Consider the following 18980-nt stretch of genomic DNA (forward strand, 5'->3'; position numbering starts at 1 on the left):
TTAATATTATTTTTTTGTCATTTAAGTTTACACTGAAAGTGTTTTTCTATCGCCAAAATGTACGTGCAACACCTCAAAAACGTTGAGTATATATTTTTTAATGTCATCCCGCCACCCACCCGGACCCCTGTTGCAAACCACAAATGGGTCCCAACCCACAGTTTGGTGCGCTAACTAACGTAAGACAATGCTACTGCACTGAGATCCGCTCTCCTGTATTGTATTATACTGCACTGTACTCTAGTGTGCTCTGCTGTTCAAATTTGTGAAACATGAGGAGAATGACGTTCACATTCATAATGATGCTTTTCTGTGTAGTACAGATCAGTGACCCATGATGTAATTCCGTTACCCTAATTCTGTTACTGGGTATAAATCCATTTCACTTACTGTAGTTCAATAAACAAAATATTTTTTCAAACTCAAGGTGCCATGTCATAGCTGACACCCCATTCCTTCTGACACCCCATTCCTTCATAATGTATGGCATGGCAATACACCACGTCAGTCAGTGGCTTCATCAATAAATGCATCGATGATGTCGTCCCCACAGTGACCGTATGTACATGCCACAACCAGAAGCCATGGATTACAAGCAACTGAGCTAAAGGGTAGAGCTGCCGCTTTCAAGGAGCAGGACTCTAACCCGGAAGCTTATAAGAAATCCCGCTATGCCCTTCGGCGAACCATCAAAGAGGCAAAGCATCAATACAGGACTAAGAATGATTCGTACTACACCGGCTCCGATGCTCGTCGGATGTGGCAGGGTTTGCAAACTATTAGGGACTACAAAGGTATGCACAGCCACGAGCTGCCCAGTGAAAGGAGCCTACCTGAAAGACTAAATTACTTCAATGCTCGCTTTGAGGCAAGTAACACTGAAGCATGCATGAGAGCTTCAGCTGTTCCGGACGACTGTGTGTTCACGCTTTCTGTAGTCGAAGTAAGACCTTTAGGTCAACATTCACAAGGCCTCAGGGCCAGATGGATTACCAGGACGTGTACTCTGAGCATGCGCTGAACTACTGACAAGTGTCTTCACTGACATTTTCAACCTGTCCCTGACTAAGTCTGTAATACCAACATGTTTCAAGCAGACCACCACAGTCTCTGTGCCTAAGATAACCTGCCTAAATGACTACTGACCCGTAGCACTCACGTCTGTAGCCATGAAGTGCTTTGAAAGGCTGGTCATGGCTCACATCAACACCATTATCCCAGAAACCCTAGACCCACTCCAATGTACATACCTCCCCAACAGATCCACAGATGGTGCAATCTCTATTGCATTCCACACTGCCATTTCCCACCTGGACAAATGGAACACCTATGTGAGAATGTTATTAATTGACTACAGCTCAGCGTTCAACACCATAGTACCCTCAAAGCTCATCAATAAGCTAAGAACACTGGGACTAAACATCTCCCTCTGCAACTGGATCCTGGACTTCCTGACGGACCTCCCCCAGGTGGTGAGAGTAGGTAACAAAAAAAATCCACCACGCTGTTCTCCAACTATACTTCCTGTTCACTCATGACTGCATGGCCAGGCATGACTCCAACACTATCATCAAGTTTACCGATGACACAACAGTAGTAAACCTGATCACCGACAACGATGAGACAGCCTATAGGGAGGGGATCAGAGACCTGGCCGTGTGGTGCCAGGAAAACATCCTCTTCCTCAACGTGATCAAGACAAAGTAGATGATTGTGGACTACAGGAAAGGAGGACCGAGCACGCCCGCATTCTCATCGACTGAGCTGCAGTGGAGCGGGTTGAGAGCTTCAAGTTCCTTGGTATTCACATCACCAACAAACTTTCATGGTCCAAATACACCAAGACAGGTGTGAAGAGGGCATAACAAAGCCTATTCCTCATCAGGAGACTAAAAAGATTTAGCATGGGTCCTCAGATCCTCAAAAGTTCTATAGCTGCATCATCGAGAGGTTGCGTCACTGCCTGGTATGGCAACTGCTTGGCCTCCGACCGCAAGACACTACAGAGGGTAGTGCGAACAGCCCAGTACATCACTGGGGCCAAGCTTCTTGCCATCCAGGACCTCTATACTAGGCGGTGTCAGAGGAAGGCCCTAAAAATTGTCAAAGACTCCAGCCACCCTAGTCATAGACTGTTCTCTCTGCTACTGTACGGCAAGCTGTACCGGAGCGCCAAGTCTAAAAGGTTTCTTAACAGCTTCTACTTCCAAGCCATAAGACTCCCGAACAGCTAATCAAAGACCCCTCTTTTACACTGCTGCTACTGTCTGTTTATTATCCATGCATAGTCACTTTAACTTGACCTACATGTACATATTACCTCAATTACCTCGACTAGCCGGTGCCCCCGCAGATTGACTCTGTACCGGAACTCCCTGTATATAGCCTTGCTTGTTATTTTACTGCTGCTGTTTAATTATTTGTTACTTTTATTTTCTATTTTCTACTTAACACTTTTCTCTCTTAACTTCTTAAAGCATTGTTGGTTAAGGGCTTGTAAGTTAGCATTTTACTGTAAGGTCTACACTTGTTGTATTCAGCACGTGACAAATCAAATTTGATATTTTGATTTATTTAACACTTTTTTTGGTTACTACATGATTCCTCCATATGTGTTATTTCATAGTTTTGATGTATCCACTATAATTCTACAATGTAGAAAATAGTAAAAATAAAGAACCCATGGAATGAGTTGGCGTGTCCAAACTTTTAACTAGTACCGTATGTATCTGTTGCTGCTGCTGACTATTTGGCAGTGAGCAGACTGTTACTGAGTGTGTGGTGGGGAGGGGTGTGTAAGAGCACTGGTTGACAGAGCACTGGTTGACAGAGCGCTGCACCTATTTCCAACCCTTTTTCCATATAACATATTAAAGCTCTAGAACTTATACTCATGACTTTAGGCGCACTAGAGGGTTTTAGATAAATAAGCTCAGAGGTTGTTTATTGTGAACTGCATTCTAATGTCGACTTTTCTTATGGAAAACTGTGTCAAGCAGAGTTTTACGCATGCTCAGTTCTTGGGTCTCGAGAATGGAAATTTGACGCCACCCCCCTTCTTCACATTGAGCCCTCCGCCAGACGCTCTGGACTGAGTACCGTCGCCGAACGCTCTGGACTGCCGACGCGCACTGTAGGCCTGGTGCGTGGTGCCGGCACTGGTGGTACCGGGCTGAGGACAGCACCTCAGGGCGAGTGCGGGGAGGAGGAACAGGGCATACTGGTCCCTGGAGGCGTACTGTAGGCCTGGTGCGTGTTTCCGGAACTGGTGGTACCGGGCTGGGGACAGCACCTCAGGGCGAGTGCGGGGAGGAGGAACAGGGCATACATTTACATTTTACATTTAAGTCATTTAGCAGACGCTCTTATCCAGAGCGACTTACAAATTGGTGCATTCACCTTATGACATCCAGTGGAACAGTCACTTTACAATAGTGCATCTAAATCTTAAAGGGGGGGGTGAGAGGGATTACTTATCCTATCCTAGGTATTCCTTAAAGAGGTGGGGTTTCAGGTGTCTCCGGAAGGTGGTGATTGACTCCGCTGTCCTGGCGTCGTGAGGGAGTTTGTTCCACCATTGGGGGGCCAGAGCAGCGAACAGTTTTGACTGGGCTGAGCGGGAGCTGTACTTCCTCAGTGGTAGGGAGGCGAGCAGGCCAGAGTTGGATGAACGCAGTGCCCTTGTTAGGGTGTAGGGCCTGATCAGAGCCTGGAGGTACTGAGGTGCCATTCCCCTCACAGCTCCGTAGGCAAGCACCATGGTCTTGTAGCGGATGCGAGCTTCAACTGGAAGCCAGTGGAGAGAACGGAGGAGCGGGGTGACGTGAGAGAACTTGGGAAGGTTGAACACCAGACGGGCTGCGGCGTTCTGAATGAGTTGAAGGGGTTTAATGGCACAGGCAGGGAGCCCAGCCAACAGCGAGTTGCAGTAATCCAGACGGGAGATGACAAGTGCCTGGATTAGGACCTGCGCCGCTTCCTGTGTGAGGCAGGGTCGTACTCTGCAGATGTTGTAGAGCATGAACCTACAGGAACGGGCCACCGCCTTGATGTTGGTTGAGAACGACAGGGTGTTGTCCAGGATCACGCCAAGGTTCTTAGCGCTCTGGGAGGAGGACACAATGGAGTTGTCAACCGTGATGGCGAGATCATGGAACGGGCAGTCCTTCCCCGGGAGGAAGAGCAGCTCCGTCTTGCCGAGGTTCAGCTTGAGGTGGTGATCCGTCATCCACACTGATATGTCTGCCAGACATGCAGAGATGCGATTCGCCACCTGGTCATCAGAAGGGGGAAAGGAGAAGATTAATTGTGTGTCGTCTGCATAGCAATGATAGGAGAGACCATGTGAGGTTATGACAGAGCCAAGTGACTTGGTGTAAAGCGAGAATAGGAGAGGGCCTAGAACAGAGCCCTGGGGGACACCAGTGGTGAGAGCGCGTGGTGAGGAGACAGATTCTCGCCACGCCACCTGGTAGGAGCGACCTGTCGGGTAGGACGCAATCCAAGCGTGGGCCGCGCCGGAGATGCCCAACTCGGAGAGGGTGGAGAGGAGGATCTGATGGTTCACAGTATCGAAGGCAGCCGATAGATCTAGAAGGATGAGAGCAGAGGAGAGAGAGTTAGCTTTAGCAGTGCGGAGCGCCTCCGTGATACAGAGGAGAGCAGTCTCAGTTGAATGACTAGTCTTGAAACCTGACTGATTTGGATCAAGAAGGTCATTCAGAGAGAGATAGCGGGAGAGCTGGCCAAGGACGGCACGTTCAAGAGTTTTGGAGAGAAAAGAAAGAAGGGATACTGGTCTGTAATTGTTGACATCTGAGGGATCGAGTGTAGGTCTTCTCAGAAGGGGTGCAACTCTCGCTCTCTTGAAGACGGAAGGGACGTAGCCAGCGGTCAGGGATGAGTTGATGAGCGAGGTGAGGTAAGGGAGAAGGTCTCCGGAAATGGTCTGGAGAAGAGAGGAGGGGATAGGGTCAAGCGGGCAGGTTGTTGGGCGGCCGGCCATCACAAGACGCGAGATTTCATCTGGAGAGAGAGGGGAGAAAGAGGTCAGAGCACAGGGTAGGGCAGTGTGAGCAGAACCAGCGGTGTCGTTTGACTTAGCAAACGAGGATCGGATGTCGTCGACCTTCTTTTCAAAATGGTTGACGAAGTCATCTGCAGAGAGGGAGGAGGGGGGAGGAGGATTCAGGAGGGAGGAGAAGGTGGCAAAGAGCTTCCTAGGGTTAGAGGCAGATGCTTGGAATTTAGCGTAGTAGAAAGTGGCTTTAGCAGCAGAGACAGAGGAGGAAAATGTAGAGAGGAGGGAGTGAAAGGATGCCAGGTCCGCAGGGAGGCGAGTTTTCCTCCATTTCCGCTCGGCTGCCCGGAGCCCTGTTCTGTGAGCTCGCAATGAGTCATCGAGCCACGGAGCGGGAGGGGAGGACCGAGCCGGCCTGGAGGATAGGGGACATAGAGAGTCAAAGGATGCAGAGAGGGAGGAGAGGAGGGTTGAGGAGGCAGAATCAGGAGATAGGTTGGAGAAGGTTTGAGCGGAGGGAAGAGATGATAGGATGGAAGAGGAGAGAGTAGCGGGGGAGAGAGAGCGAAGGTTGGGACGGCGCGATACCATCCGAGTAGGGGCAGTGTGGGAGGTGTTGGATGAGAGCGAGAGGGAAAAGGATACAAGGTAGTGGTCGGAGACTTGGAGGGGAGTTGCAATGAGGTTAGTGGAAGAACAGCATCTAGTAAAGATGAGGTCAAGCGTATTGCCTGCCTTGTGAGTAGGGGGGGAAGGTGAGAGGGTGAGGTCAAAAGAGGAGAGGAGTGGAAAGAAGGAGGCAGAGAGGAATGAGTCAAAGGTAGACGTGGGGAGGTTAAAGTCACCCAGAACTGTGAGAGGTGAGCCATCCTCAGGAAAGGAGCTTATCAAGGCATCAAGCTCATTGATGAACTCTCCGAGGGAACCTGGAGGGCGATAAATGATAAGGATGTTAAGCTTGAAAGGGCTGGTAACTGTGACAGCATGGAATTCAAAGGAGGCGATAGACAGATGGGTAAGGGGAGAAAGAGAGAATGACCACTTGGGAGAGATGAGGATCCCGGTGCCACCACCCCGCTGACCAGAAGCTCTCGGGGTGTGCGAGAACACGTGGGCGGACGAAGAGAGAGCAGTAGGAGTAGCAGTGTTGTCTGTGGTGATCCATGTTTCCGTCAGTGCCAAGAAGTCGAGGGACTGGAGGGAGGCATAGGCTGAGATGAACTCTGCCTTGTTGGCCGCAGATCGGCAGTTCCAGAGGCTACCGGAGACCTGGAACTCCACGTGGGTCGTGCGCGCTGGGACCACCAGATTAGGTGGCCGCGGCCACGCGGTGTGGAGCGTTTGTATGGTCTGTGCAGAGAGGAGAGAACAGGGATAAACAGACACATAGTTGACAGGCTACAGAAGAGGCTACGCTAATGCAAAGGAGATTGGAATGACAAGTGGACTACACGTCTCGAATGTTCAGAAAGTTAAGCTACGTAGCAAGAATCTTATTGACTAAAATGATTAAAATGATACAGTACTGCTGAAGTAGGCTAGCTGGCAGTGGGTGCATTGTTGACACTACACTAATCAAGTCGTTCCGTTGAGTGTAATAGTTTCTGCAGTGCTGCTATTCGGGGGCTAGCTGGCTAGCTAGTAGTGTTGTTTACGTTACGTTGCGTTAAAAGAACGACAATAGCTGGCTAGCTAACCTAGAAAATCGCTCTAGACTACACAATTATCTTTGATACAAAGACTGCTATGTAGCTAGCTATGTAGCTAGCTACGATCAAACAAATCAAACCGTTGTGCTGTAATGAAATGAAATGAAAATGTGATACTACCTGTGAATGCGACCGGGTTGTTGAGTTCTATTCAGAAGACGTTGGCTAGCTGTTGGCTAGCTCTTGGCTAGCTAGCAGAGTCTCCTACGTTAAGGACGACAAATAGCTGGCTAGCTAACCTCGGTAAATTAAGATAATCACTCTAAGACTACACACTCTAAACCTTAAACAACACTATTATCTTGGAACGAAGATACGAAGACAGCAAAGACAGCTATGTAGCTAGCTAACACTACACTAATCAAGTCGTTCAGTTGAGTGTAATAGTTTCTCCAGTGCAGCTAATCAGTGGACGTTAGCTAGCTGGCTAGTGAAGACTACGTTAGGACGGCGAAATACGATAATTACGCAATTATCTTTGATACAAAGATGGCTATGTAGCTAGCTGAGAAGAAATTGCTAAGATTAGACAAATCAAACCGTTGTGCTATAATGAAATATAATGAAATATAATGAAATGTAATGAAAAAGTTACACTACCTGCGGGAGCGAAGCGCCGATGCGACCACTCGCTCCAAACCGGAGCGAGTGGTCGCATACTGGACTGCCGAGGTAGGTCTGGTGTGTGGTGCCGGAACTGGTGGTACCGGGCTGGGGACACCACCTCAGGGCGAGTGCGGGGAGTAGGAACAGGGCATACTGGACTGCCGAGGCATACTGTAGGCCTGGTGTGTGGTGCCGGCACTGGTGGTACCGGGCTGGGGACACGCACCTCAGGGCGAGTGCGGGGAGTAGGAACAGGGCATACTGGACTGCCGAGGCATACTGTAGGCCTGGTGCGTGGTGCCGGCACTGGTGGTACCGGGCTGGGGACACGCACCTCAGGGCGAGTGCGGGGAAGAGGCACAGAATACACTGAACAGTGGAGATGCATTGGAGATCTAGGCAACCATAGACATATAAACCCCTAGACATACAAAAACCTAGACAATACAAAAACTAAATAAACCACCCTTGTCACACCCTGATCTAACCAAAACAAATAAAACTAAGGTCAGGGGGTGATGTGGACTTTTATCTGGACTTTTATCTGGAATGAGATGTTGGCCTATCGGGGGCTATAGGCTACTAGCTCAGCAAATCATGGCAAAACTGAATTGCAATTATAAACCCATATTTTAGTCTGTAGCCTTTGCCTATTGAAATATCAAATCAATATTGCAAGTAAATCTAATCAAATTTATTTGTATAGCCCTTCTTACATCAGCTGATATCTCAAAGTGCTGTACAGAAGCCCAGCCTAAAACCCAAAACAGCAAGCAATGCAGGTGTAGAAGCACGGTGGCTAGGAAAAACTCCCTAGAAAAGTCAAAACCTAGGAAGAAACTTAGAGAGGAACCAGGCTATGTGGGGTGGCCAGTCCTCTTCTGGCTGTGCCGGGTGGAGATTATAACAGAACATGGCCAAGATGTTCAAATGTTCATAAATGACCAGCATGGTCAAATAATAATAATCACAGTAGTTGTCGAGGGTACAGAAAGTCAGCACCTCAGGAGTAAATGTCAGTTGGCTTTTCATAGCCGATCATTGAGAGTATCTCTACCACTCCTGCATACTAAAGAGTTGAAAACAGCAGGTCTGGGACAGGTAGCACGTCCGGTGAACAGGTCAGCTTTCCATTGCCGCAGGCAGAACAGTTGAAACTGGAGCAGCAGCACAGCCAGGTGGACTGGGGACAGCAAGGAGTCATCATGCCAGGTAGTCCTGAGGCATGGTCCTAGGACACAGGTCCTCCGAGAGAAAGAAAGAAAGAGAATTGGAGAGAGCATACTTAAATTCACATAGGACACCGGATAAGATAGGAGAAATACTCCAGATATAAAAGACTGACCGTAGCCCCCCGACACATAAACTACTGCAGCATAAGTACTGTAGGTTGAGACAGAAGGGGTCAGGAGACACTGTGGCCCCATCCGATGATACCCCCCCCCCCCGGACAGGGCCAAACAGGAGGGATAATGGGCCATTTATAATGGTTTGTAGTCTTAACATCTGGAACATAAACTGCACAATTCCCATAAAATTGCCAATACATTTTTTTTTAAAGTTCTTCGAAAGTGTTTTTTTTTAGGGGTAGAAATCATTCCTCCATTTGTAAACTTCCAACTTCAACTGTATTGATAGTTATGCACATGTGCAAACGGGACATATTTACAATTATAAACTGGGTGGTTTGAGCCCTGAATGCTGATTTAGTTGAAAGACGTGTTATATCAGATCGTGTACCACAGGTGTGACAAAAAAATGCTTTTTTTTTAACCAGTTTATAATAGGCACCTCTGGGGTTTGTGGTATATGGGCAAAATACCACGACAAACGGCCTGTGTCATAAGAACAGCCATTAGCCATGGTACGGTTGAAGTCAGTAGTTTATATACACCTTAGCCAAATACATTTCAACTCAGTTTTTCACATTTCCTGGCATTTAATCCGAGTAAAAAGTCCCTGTTTTAGGTCAGTTAGAATCACCACTTTATTTTAAGAATGTGAAATGTCAGAATAATAGTTGAGAGAGTGATTTATTTTAACTTGTATCTTTCATCACATTCCCAGTGGGCCAGAAGTTTACATACACTCAATTAGTATTTGGTATCATTGCCTTTGAATTGTTTAACTTTGGTCAAACATTTCGGGTAGCCTTCTACCAGCTTCCTACAATAAGTTGGGTGAATTTTGGCCCATTCCTCTTGACAGAGAGCTGGTGTAATGAATTCAGGTTTGTAGGCCTTGCTCACACACACCTTTTCATTCCTGCCCACATATTTTCTATGAGATTGAGGTGAGGGCTTTGTGATGACCACTCCGATACCTTGACTTTGCTGTCCTTAATCCATTTTGCACAACTTTGGAAGTATGCTTGGGGTCATTGTCCATTTGGAAGACCTTTTTGTGACCAAGCTTTAACTTCCTGACTGATGTCTTGAGATGTTGCTTCAATATATCCACATACTTTTCCTGCCTCATGATGCCATCTATTTTGTGAAGTGCACCAGTCCGTCCTGCAGCAAAGCACCCCCACAACATGATGCTGACACCCCTGTGCTTCACAGTTGGGATGGGGTTCTTCGGCTTGCAAGCCTCCCCATTTCTCCTCAGAACATAATGATGGTCATTATGGCCAAACAGTTCTATTTTTATTTCATCAGACCAGAGGACATTTCTCTAAAAAGTACGATCTTTGTCCCCATGTGCAGTTGCAAACCGTAGTCTGGCTTTTTTAATGGTGGTTTTGCAGTAGTGGCTTCTTCCTTGCTGAGCGGGTCTTTCAGGTTATGTCGATATAGAACTCGTTTTGCTGTGGATATAGATACTTTTGTACCTGTTTCCTCCAGCATCTTCACAAGGTCCTTTGCTGTTGTTCTGGGATTGATTTGCACTTTTTGCACCAAAGTACGTCATCTCTAGGAGACAGAACGCATCACCTTCCTGAGCGTTATGATGGCTGCGTAGTCCCGTGGAGTTTATACTTGCGTACTATTGTTTGTACAGATGAACGTGGTACCTTCAGGCGTTTGGAAATTGCTCCAAAGGATGAACAATTTTTGGCTGATTTCTTTTGATTTTCCCATGATGTCAAGCAAAGAGGCACTGAGTTTGAAGGTAGGCCTTGATATACATCCACAGGTACACCTCCAATTGAATCAAATGATGTCAATTGGCCTATCAGAAGCTTCAAAAGCCATGACATCATTTTCTGGAATTTTCCAAGCTTTTTAAAGGCACAGTCTACATAGTGTATATACACTTCTGACCCACTTGAATTGTGGTACAGTGAATTATAAGTGAAATATTCTGTCTGTAAACAATTGTTGGAAATCAAATCAAATCAAATGTATTTATATAGCCCTTTGTACATCAGCTGATATCTCAAAGTGCTGTACAGAAACCCAGCCTAAAACCCCAAACAGCAAACAATGCAGGTGTAAAAGCACAGTGGCTAGGAAAAACTCCCTAGAAAGGCCAAAACCTAGGAAGAAACCTAGAGAGAGGAACCAGGCTATGTGGGGTGGCCAGTCCTCTTCTGGCTGTGCCGGGTAGAGATTATAACAGAACATGACCAAGATGTTCAAATGTTCATAAATGACCAGCATGGTCGAATAATAATAAGGCAGAACAGTTGAAACTGGAGCAGCAGCACAGTCAGGTGGACTGGGGACAGCAAGGAGCCATCATGTCAGGTAGTCCTGGGGCACGGTCCTAGGGCTCAGGTCCTCCGAGAGAGAGAAAGAAAGAGAGAAAGAGAGAATTAGAGAGAGCACATTTAAATTCAGTGAACTATAAACTAAACCTAATGATAATTCCCCTTTACCTCAAATCATTAATCATAAGTTTTAAACAACGTCAATGTATATGTTTACTTAAATGAACATGCTACCCTTAGATGCGATTAACCTGATAACATTATTATCTAATGTATTACTTTTTCCCTCTGTCGCAAATGCCGTACATTTCTCAGTGTAAGAAATCAGTAATTTAATCCCAGATATTTAATTAAAATGTAAACACATTCTCCCATGGCTCCTCCAACTTACATATTTTAGATAACTTCCATCCATCCCAGAAGAAGGAATCCTACTTAAACACACCAGAATACAATGTTTAATTATGTTAAAATCAACTCCTAAAATAAACAATAAACAGTAACCAAATACTGGCTGGGATCTTACCTCAGGACACTGAGGCTGATCCCAGTCGACCTGCGAGCCCCAGTCTCTTTCCTGCTCCCCACCCACTACGTCCAGCTCCAGAAATTTTTAAGACATTTCAAACTGGAAAAGGAAGCAGTCACGGTTTTAACTAAACACCGCTCTCTTCTCTCTCTTGTGCAGGAACAGGAACCAGTGTGTCCAGTGCGCGGGCTCGCTATAGGCGAGCCCACAACGGTCTGGCGCAACGTGGCCCATCCTGCACTCCTGAATCGGCATCGGGACCTGTCCTGGATGGTCGCCCACGAGATCCTCCCGGTCAGGGCCGTTATGCACTCACGGGGCATGGCGAGGACATCCGCGTGCCCCCGACCGGGCTGCGGCCAAGATGAGTCGGTGAGGCACATGCTCTGGGAGTGCAGAGCCGCCAGGGACCTGTGGAAGGAAGCAGGCCCCCTGATCACATCGTGTCTACCAGCAGGGGAGGACCTAACACCTCAGCTCGTGCTGTACGGGGTGGGCCGAAGGCCCATTCCACCGAAGGCCTTCACCAAGTTCTGGCCCACCCTCACGTGTCTGAAGGAAGCACTGTGGTCCTCCCGTAACCTGCTGGTAGCAAAAAGCATAGAGACCACCCCCCAGGCAGTGGCCATGGTAGCCACGGAAGCCCTGGGGTGGTACGAACGGAAGGGGGCCTCGACCCCAGGCGAAGGGTCCCCCACAACACCCTAGGTCCCGGCGGCCACGGCCTGACAGCGCTGCGGCGCCTAGGGCGATGCGCCTAGGGGAGGGATCTCCTCTGGGCCCCGAAGGACGGGACGATGGTCTATTCGGGAGAGCAGGATGAGGCGAGATTGATAAGGACTCACCCCGCTCCTGTACAAGCGATTGAAGACAGCCTTTTAACAAAGTGACTTTTTAACATGTTTCTAACGTCTTAAAAATGTTTTATCTTTGTTGAATCATTTCGTACACATTTTAAATGGCTTTTACAGATTTGATATTTTTACAAAGAAAGTACTTTTATTCATAGTTGTTGTCATTGGTTTTAACAACACGTACTTTTAACAAATTTAAATGTAAATTTCAAATGCTGTGTTTTTATGCCTTGTTGCCGTTTTTATGTGTATAAATGATTAAATGAATGTAAGAGCTGTTTTAAAAGGAATTGTGTAAATAAAACTTTTTCAAAAGAAAAAAAAGCTGTTGAATCTTGAATTAGAATTTACAACATCAATCAACATCTCTCATCTCTCAATTCGATAAATTTATAAGAACATTTTGATGGGCAAAAATCTATCGCAATTGTCTCTTCGTTATTATTTAGAATTCATTAGATTTAAATAACTGTCTCGTCTTTGATTCAGCATTTTAATTACGACTCTATTTCCAATACATTATTCAAACGGATCATTTAGTGAACTGACATCGTCTTGCATCAAAATTCGCTCCATCCTTATTTTGAGTTGAATGTACTAGTCTTTCAATTTGAACCAAACAAACTATTTAAGTTTATATCTTATACCAATACTAGTGACTATAACTTTCTCTGCAAAACATACAATCAGTTTAATTACAACCAAAACTCAGAATTTTTTTTTTTTAGCTAACACCTTGGCTGGGAACCAAACCCTGGACTGCAGTTTGTAAGACTGCTTTGCTCACCACAATACCACCAATGCTATGGAACTGAATGAGATTCTCCGCAAATAGACCCATTTTACAATAGCTTGTATTCATAACTCCGGCATCGGGACAACAGAAAATAGCCCTAATTTAAAAGCCCAAAGTTTCCTCAGCGAGGATTCTCATTCATTTCGCTCTCTTTGTATCTGATCCCTTTTTTTTACCCGATTGTCGCCTCTGATCTTCCCCTTAGTTAAATTACAATCTTGGTGGTGACGTTTGAAGGGAGTGTTACACTTCGTTACAATTAAAACATTTTATCTTTTTCTTTTGACTCACCTTATCCACTTTTCTCAACTTTTTTCCTTTTTCTAACTCTATTATCCCTCCCTCGGCTTCAGCAGGCTTCACATATATGGGTGCTGATATTGCAGGTAGCTCCTGCAGCCATATTCTCACAATATTAAAAAGTCATTGGTGATTTTTTTCTACAGTGTTGCATGATGAGAATCTTGTGCTTCACTGATATAGTCTAGTAAACAAAATAAACTACTTTTTCACCACTCTGTCTGCAAGTGCATTCCTAAACGGCATTTAACGCAGGTCGATGAGATATTATCAGAACACAAAGTGGTTACCCTCAGCCGAAAATGTTGGCACTGGAGAGAGTTGCCCTCCACTGATGTATTCAAGTCATACTTACTTGGCAAGGGAGATACTGTGATCAAGAAGGCAGTTCACCCAGGGCGAGGCTCAGCCATTGCACTGCGACTGTGCTGACCCCTGCGAATTTCCCAAATGTGGAAATCTCGATTGCATAATTTATGGTAGTGGGGGACTGCGTTCGCGCTCTCCCCTGATGTCTTGTTTAATGATAAACTGTTGCTTGGCACCAGGCTTGAGGTAGACTTGAAAGTCAACTGACCGGGCTTATGAAGATCTTTCAAGTCAGTTGTGAAAGAGACGTTGTGGACCAATCGAAAGGTGGAAACATTTGTCTGTAGCCAAACATTGTTGGCATTTTGTGGAAACATCATGTTGCGAAATGCAGCCCCATTGCGCTTCAAATATGAAATTGTCCATTCATGCACTACTCCTCCTTAGCACAGAACAATGCACTAGGATTTCAACATTCAGAGCTTTTGTCTATTTATTCTGGCTAGTAGGATAGCTGCATGGGAAACTGTTGCTCATGATGTATTTGTCAGGAGTCATTGTAATTTGTCCGTTTTTTTCTCACAAGGCTGATATATGTGCCCTCGCTTTGAAATGTTAGCAAGGTTTGTCTGTATTTCGTCCAACTATCTGTGCTAAAAAGTGATGGCTACAGCATATGTAATTTCTTCCACTTTTTGAGTGACCCAAAGTTCAAGCTGCTTGTCTAATTGGTGAAAATGCAATGTCTGTCTATCAGACTCACTTTGACTTTAAATGGCGTACCAAGACTTGTTCCTTTGCTTACGGCCATACCAGCCTGAATACGCCCGATCTCGGAAGCTAAGCAGGATCGGGCCCGGTTAGTACTTGGATGGGAGACTGCCTGGGAATACCAGGTGCTGCAAGCTTTTTGTCCACTAGGGTGTGCTCTTGCATTATTTCATCAGCAACACTGCTTTGTAGTAAGCATTTGATGCTGAATTTATTACGATCAAAGTTCCTTGTGCTGTCAGGGAGCCTTTGATTTATGAGACAAATAAGAATATCGTTACTGAATGCAGCTTGTGTGTGCTTGGTACTCCTTCGCCCTGTTCAAATGATCAAAGGAAATCATGCTGGTGAGGAGTGGAACTGGACTGATGTCTGATGGCCCTGTGTTTTCCATGGTGGAATTAGAACCCTTCTTTTACAGAGTAAATCAAAAGCACAAGAGAATGTGAGATGTTATCGATAATAAATCAATTGGTTTCATGCATTTGTCTGTGTGTGTGTGTGTGTGTGTGTGTGTGTGTGTGTGTGTGTGTGTGTGTGTGTGTGTGTGTGTGTGTGTGTGTGTGTGTGTGTGTGTGTGTGTGTGTGTGTGTGTGTGTGTGTGAATGTGATTGTATTTCGTCATATCGCATACATTTGTGATATCAGACAGGTTAAGATATTAAAAAGTCATTGGTGATTTTTTTCTACAGTGTTGCATGATGGGAATCTCGTGCTTCACTGATATAGTCTAGTAAACAAAATAAACTACTTTTTCACCACTCTGTCTGCAAGTGCATTCCTAAACGGCATTTAAAGCAGGTCGATGTGATGTGATATTATCAGAACACAAAGTGGTTACCGTCAGCCGAAAATGTTGGCACTGGAGAGAGTTGCCCTCCACTGATGTATTCAAGTCATACTTACCTGGCAAGGGAGATACTGTGATCAAGAAGGCAGTTCACCCAGGGCGAGGCTCAGCCATTGCACTGCGACTGTGCTGACCCCTGCGAATTTCCCAAATGTGGAAATCTCGATTGCATAATTTATGGTAGTGGGGGACTGCGTTCGCGCTCCTCCCTGATGTCTTGTTTAATGATAAACTGTTGCTTGGCACCAGGCTTGAGGTAGACTTGAAAGTCAACTGACCGGGCTTATGAAGATCTTTCAAGTCAGTTGTGAAAGAGACGTTGTGGACCAATCGAAAGGTGGAAACATTTGTCTGTAGCCAAACATTGTTGGCATTTTGTGGAAACATCATGTTGCGAAATGCAGCCCCATTGCGCTTCAAATATGAAATTGTCCATTCATGCACTACTCCTCCTTAGCACAGAACAATGCACTAGGATTTCAACATTCAGAGCTTTTGTCTATTTATTCTGGCTAGTAGGATAGCTGCATGGGAAACTGTTGCTCATGATGTATTTGTCAGGAGTCATTGTAATTTGTCCGTTTTTTCTCACAAGGCTGAAATATGTGCCCTCGCTTTGAAATGTTAGCAAGGTTTGTCTGTATTTCGTCCAACTATCTGTGCTAAAAAGTGATGGCTACAGCATATGTAATTTCTTCCACTTTTGAGTGACCCAAAGTTCAAGCTGCTTGTCTAATTGGTGAAAATGCAATGTCTGTCTATCAGACTCACTTTGACTTTAAATGGCGTACCAAGACTTGTTCCTTTGCTTACGGCCATACCAGCCTGAATACGCCCGATCTCGTCTGATCTCGGAAGCTAAGCAGGATCGGGCCCGGTTAGTACTTGGATGGGAGACTGCCTGGGAATACCAGGTGCTGCAAGCTTTTTGTCCACTAGGGTGTGCTCTTGCATTATTTCATCAGCAACACTGCTTTGTAGTAAGCATTTGATGCTGAATTTATTACGATCAAAGTTCCTTGTGCTGTCAGGGAGCCTTTGATTTATGAGACAAATAAGAATATCGTTACTGAATGCAGCTTGTGTGTGCTTGGTACTCCTTCGCCCTGTTCAAATGATCAAAGGAAATCATGTTGGTGAGGAGTGGAACTGGACTGATGTCTGATGGCCCTGTGTTTTCCATGGTGGAATTAGAACCCTTCTTTTACAGAGTAAATCAAAAGCACAAGAGAATGTGAGATGTTATCGACAATAAATCAATTGGTTTCATGCATTTGTCTGTGTGTGTGTGTGTGTGTGTGTGTGTGTGTGTGTGTGTGTGTGTCTGAATGTGATTGTATTTCGTCATATCGCATACATTTGTGATATCAGACAGGTTAAGATATTAAAAAGTCATTGGTGATTTTTTTTCTACTGTGTTGCATGATGGGAATCTCGTGCTTCACTGATATAGTCTAGTAAACAAAATAAACTACTTTTTCACCACTCTGTCTGCAAGTGCATTCCTAAACGGCATTTAACGCAGGTCGATGTGATGTGATATTATCAGAACACAAAGTGGTTACCGTCAGCCGAAAATGTTGGCACTGGAGAGAGTTGCCCTCCACTGATGTATTCAAGTCATACTTACCTGGCAAGGGAGATACTGTGATCAAGAAGGCAGTTCACCCAGGGCGAGGCTCAGCCATTGCACTGCGACTGTGCTGACCCCTGCGAATTTCCCAAATGTGGAAATCTCGATTGCATAATTTATGGTAGTGGGGGACTGCGTTCGCGCTCTCCCCTGATGTCTTGTTTAATGATAAACTGTTGCTTGGCACCAGGCTTGAGGTAGACTTGAAAGTCAACTGACCGGGCTTATGAAGATCTTTCAAGTCAGTTGTGAAAGAGACGTTGTGGACCAATCGAAAGGTGGAAACATTTGTCTGTAGCCAAACATTGTTGGCATTTTGTGGAAACATCATGTTGCGAAATGCAGCCCCATTGCGCTTCAAATATGAAATTGTCCATTCATGCACTACTCCTCCTTAGCACAGAACAATGCACTAGGATTTCAACATTCAGAGCTTTTGTCTATTTATTCTGGCTAGTAGGATAGCTGCATGGGAAACTGTTGCTCATGATGTATTTGTCAGGAGTCATTGTAATTTGTCCGTTTTTTCTCACAAGGCTGAAATATGTGCCCTCGCTTTGAAATGTTAGCAAGGTTTGTCTGTATTTCGTCCAACTATCTGTGCTAAAAAGTGATGGCTACAGCATATGTAATTTCTTCCACTTTTTGAGTGACCCAAAGTTCAAGCTGCTTGTCTAATTGGTGAAAATGCAATGTCTGTCTATCAGACTCACTTTGACTTTAAATGGCGTACCAAGACTTGTTCCTTTGCTTACGGCCATACCAGCCTGAATACGCCCGATCTCGTCTGATCTCGGAAGCTAAGCAGGATCGGGCCCGGTTAGTACTTGGATGGGAGACTGCCTGGGAATACCAGGTGCTGCAAGCTTTTTGTCCACTAGGGTGTGCTCTTGCATTATTTCATCAGCAACACTGCTTTGTAGTAAGCATTTGATGCTGAATTTATTACGATCAAAGTTCCTTGTGCTGTCAGGGAGCCTTTGATTTATGAGACAAATAAGAATATCGTTACTGAATGCAGCTTGTGTGTGCTTGGTACTCCTTCGCCCTGTTCAAATGATCAAAGGAAATCATGCTGGTGAGGAGTGGAACTGGACTGATGTCTGATGGCCCTGTGTTTTCCATGGTGGAATTAGAACCCTTCTTTTACAGAGTAAATCAAAAGCACAAGAGAATGTGAGATGTTATCGATAATAAATCAATTGGTTTCATGCATTTGTCTGTGTGTGTGTGTGTGTGTGTGTGTGTGTGTGTGTGTGTGTGTGTGTGTGTGTGTGTGTGTGTGTGTGTGTGTGTGTGTGTGTGTGTGTGTGTGTGTGTGTGTGTGTGTGTGTGTGTGTGTGTGTGTGTCTGAATGTGATTGTATTTCGTCATATCGCATACATTTGTGATATCAGACAGGTTAAGATATTAAAAAGTCATTGGTGATTTTTTTCTACAGTGTTGCATGATGGGAATCTCGTGCTTCACTGATATAGTCTAGTAAACAAAATAAACTACTTTTTCACCACTCTGTCTGCAAGTGCATTCCTAAACGGCATTTAACGCAGGTCGATGTGATGTGATATTATCAGAACACAAAGTGGTTACCGTCAGCCGAAAATGTTGGCACTGGAGAGAGTTGCCCTCCACTGATGTATTCAAGTCATACTTACCTGGCAAGGGAGATACTGTGATCAAGAAGGCAGTTCACCCAGGGCGAGGCTCAGCCATTGCACTGCGACTGTGCTGACCCCTGCGAATTTCCCAAATGTGGAAATCTCGATTGCATAATTTATGGTAGTGGGGGACTGCGTTCGCGCTCTCCCCTGATGTCTTGTTTAATGATAAACTGTTGCTTGGCACCAGGCTTGAGGTAGACTTGAAAGTCAACTGACCGGGCTTATGAAGATCTTTCAAGTCAGTTGTGAAAGAGACGTTGTGGACCAATCGAAAGGTGGAAACATTT

At 45.5% G+C, this 18980-nt stretch overlaps 6 non-coding genes and 1 pseudogene across 6 annotated transcripts; all 7 read left to right on the forward strand.

Annotated features, from left to right (window-relative positions):
• The first annotated feature begins 13816 nt into the window (after positions 1-13816).
• Positions 13817-13980, forward strand: LOC124044753. Its single transcript, XR_006840697.1, has one exon. It is a non-coding gene; the product is annotated as a U1 spliceosomal RNA (small nuclear RNA).
• A 597-nt stretch (positions 13981-14577) lies between these two features.
• Positions 14578-14686, forward strand: LOC124044710 (annotated as a pseudogene).
• A 761-nt stretch (positions 14687-15447) lies between these two features.
• Positions 15448-15611, forward strand: LOC124044754. Its single transcript, XR_006840698.1, has one exon. It is a non-coding gene; the product is annotated as a U1 spliceosomal RNA (small nuclear RNA).
• A 595-nt stretch (positions 15612-16206) lies between these two features.
• LOC124044592 lies at positions 16207-16325 on the forward strand. The gene has a single exon (XR_006840569.1). It is a non-coding gene; the product is annotated as a 5S ribosomal RNA (ribosomal RNA).
• Positions 16326-17021: 696 nt separating this feature from the next.
• On the forward strand, positions 17022-17185 carry LOC124044725. Its single transcript, XR_006840670.1, has one exon. It is a non-coding gene; the product is annotated as a U1 spliceosomal RNA (small nuclear RNA).
• Positions 17186-17781: 596 nt separating this feature from the next.
• LOC124044603 lies at positions 17782-17900 on the forward strand. Its single transcript, XR_006840580.1, has one exon. It is a non-coding gene; the product is annotated as a 5S ribosomal RNA (ribosomal RNA).
• A 779-nt stretch (positions 17901-18679) lies between these two features.
• On the forward strand, positions 18680-18843 carry LOC124044726. Its single transcript, XR_006840671.1, has one exon. It is a non-coding gene; the product is annotated as a U1 spliceosomal RNA (small nuclear RNA).
• The last annotated feature ends 137 nt before the right edge of the window (positions 18844-18980 follow it).

This window comes from Oncorhynchus gorbuscha, linkage group LG09, assembly GCF_021184085.1.
Source record: "Oncorhynchus gorbuscha isolate QuinsamMale2020 ecotype Even-year linkage group LG09, OgorEven_v1.0, whole genome shotgun sequence".
NCBI classification, from domain to species: domain Eukaryota; kingdom Metazoa; phylum Chordata; class Actinopteri; order Salmoniformes; family Salmonidae; genus Oncorhynchus; species Oncorhynchus gorbuscha.